Genomic DNA, 3,000 nt, shown 5'->3' on the forward strand with positions numbered 1-3,000 from the left:
GCCAAATCTCGTCATTTGCGGAAGGTTTTAATTTTTTGCTTCAATATGAAGAAATCTGCGGCTGAGGCTCATCGAATGCTCTCAAATACTTATGGTGAGGCCGCTATTAGTGAAAGAACGTGTCGTGAGTGGTTTCAACGCTTCAAGAACGGTGATTTTGACGTCCAAGGTCATGCTTTGTATTTGGTGGGACCAGCTCGGCGTAGTGTATTATGAACTGTTAAAACCGACTGAAACAATCACAGACGATCGGTATCGAACGCAATTGATGCGTTTGAGCCGAGCATTGAAAGACAAACGGCCGCAATACAACGAGAGACACGATAAAGTGATTTTGCAGCATGACAATGCTCGACCCCATGTTGCGAAAGTGGTCAAAACATACTTGGAAACGTTGAAATGGGAAGTCCTACCCCACCCACCGTATTCTCCAGACGTTGCTCCCTTTGACTATCACTTGTTTCGATCAATGGCACACGGCCTGGCTGACCAGCATTTCCGGTCTTATGAAGAAGTAAAAAATTGGATCGATTCGTGGAGCCTCAAAAGATGACCAATTTTTTCGACACGGGATTCGTACGCTACCCGAAAGATGGGAGAAAGTAGTGGCCAGCGATGGACAATACTTTGAATCATAAATGTATAACCAGTTTTTTACAATAAAGCCTCGAATTTCGGAAAAAAACGGCGGAAGCAAAGTTGTACATCTAATATATATATATTCAATTTTTATAAAATTTTGATTATACATTTTATATGTTATGTATTTTTTTAAGGTCTAATTATTATATGTTTTCTATTTTATACAGCGCATCTTCTCATACATCTTCGAAACCTCGCTACATATCTCATATCTTGATGAGGAGATATGTATTAACATTGACAGCATATAAGTTCTTGGACATCGGGATCATCGTGGGATCTACATCTCATGTAGAAATTGCGATCTGCGACAATCGAGGCAACCACATAACCCTGCCTCATGCTACATGAAAGGCGTTCATCGAGAGATATACAGATATTTAGCGATTAATGCAGTCAACTGTCTCATCATTATCATCGATTCAAGATCTGAATGTAGAACTTGTTAAAGTATGTGATTTCTAATTATGAAAAACGTAAAATTGTTATTTTATACATGCTTGTACATGAAATCAACAATCGTACTCTTTTCATATGAGTTCGAGCAATGTGTCGAGCATACGTACTATAAACTAAGTCAATGTACGCACGGTGTTAATGAAAAATTCAAATATTTTATCATTTTTACGACAAAATTGTATTATTAATAAATGAAATCCTGCACAAAATTTATGATAAAAATTCTATTATACAATGTGAACTAGTAGTCTATGGTTTTAATTATATTGTACATGCTGCATTAAATATTAGATAAATAAATCTATTTTAAAAAATATACATACATATTTTTTTGAAAATTTGTCTTTTCCTTAATCTCTTCATCATTCCTTCTTCATATCTTCCGGAAAATAAATTACTTAATAAGATAGCGCGTCCGGTCGACTTGTATCATTAAAATGTTATTAAAATTGTGTTCGTATCATTCTATTGTAAAATTGCATAAAAGTCATAAAATAAATACCATATCTTTTTAATAAAATCGCGTGCGAGAGAATATATATCAACAATTTGTGACTACTATACACAAAAATTATATTATTAACAATAAATGTGATGCATTAAAGGATTGCGTGAAGTTTATGAAACTTTAATCATGTAGTGTGATCATTAGTAATGTGCTTAGATGAAATTGTCTACACTGCGTTACATTTAAGTAAGAAATAAATTAATGGGTTATAAAAAATGTATAATATGATACTTAAATATATTACTAAATATATTACTAAATGTATAATATGATACTAAATATATTACTAAACTAAAAAAATTTTTTTAGTCTCCTTTTTCCTTGTCTCTATTCAATGATTTAGAATTATATGTGGTAAGAAGGCGTACTTTTCCTAAATAAATTAATCAAATTATTAAAATAAAAATTGAATGATAAGAAATTATAATTCTAATCTTTATTTCTTTCTGAATTTCCACCACAATCCTAAAATATTTTTTTCGCTCTCTTATATGACATCGTCTGCAGAGTCACAATTTTGAAATAGCATATTCCTGTTTCTCCTGTTTCTCCTTACCGTGAATGGAAAATCTTCTTTCTCTATAGTTATTTAGAATTAATTAATAACATGATAGCTGATCAGTAGTACGACGCAGTACAATAAGTATTCGATAGCTACTCAATAATAGTTTATAATGGTTTGATAATTAGGAACGCTTAGCTATTTGTATTACATTACATTACTAGAAATATTATTATAATTATTTGCTAAATTAAAATCATTGCGAAGTCATATCATTAAAAAATCGTAAAACAAATACCATATTTAATAAAATTGTAAGCAAGAAGAAAAGAGAACGTAAGAGAAAATATAAGGGAAGAAGAAAGAGCACGAATATTATAAGTATAGGATCATGGGTAGCAGACAGAGTATGAATACTGGCGAGTATAGGTCTACAACGGGTGGGACATATATCATTATGCGCACTATTTGGCAATGTCGCAATGCATCTCGATCTTTATTTTATATCATTATGCATACAATTTTATAATGTCTCAAAATTACATTCATGATGTCATCGCGAAATATGTCGTATTAATATGTTGAATGTCCTTAAAAAGTTCTTTTATTACACTAAGCTGTCGTATATCGGCGCTTGCATTATTGATCTCTCGCTTGTGTTGGTTGAACAATTCCTAAAGAAATGTGATGGAGGGAACGAAACTTAGAAAGAATTAGGGCAATGTTGCATCAATCGTTCAGACAGATCATTACTGCAATGCTTTCAAGCATGTATGAGATTTTACATTTCTATTCAAGATGAAAAGTTTATAAACAGTAAATTTTTACTTTATAAATTTTTTTATACCTTTTCTCTACAGTTTGTTTTCTTTTTTTCTCTATTATATAT

Source organism: Atta colombica, unplaced genomic scaffold (genome assembly GCF_001594045.1).
Source record: "Atta colombica isolate Treedump-2 unplaced genomic scaffold, Acol1.0 scaffold13, whole genome shotgun sequence".
NCBI lineage: Eukaryota > Metazoa > Arthropoda > Insecta > Hymenoptera > Formicidae > Atta > Atta colombica.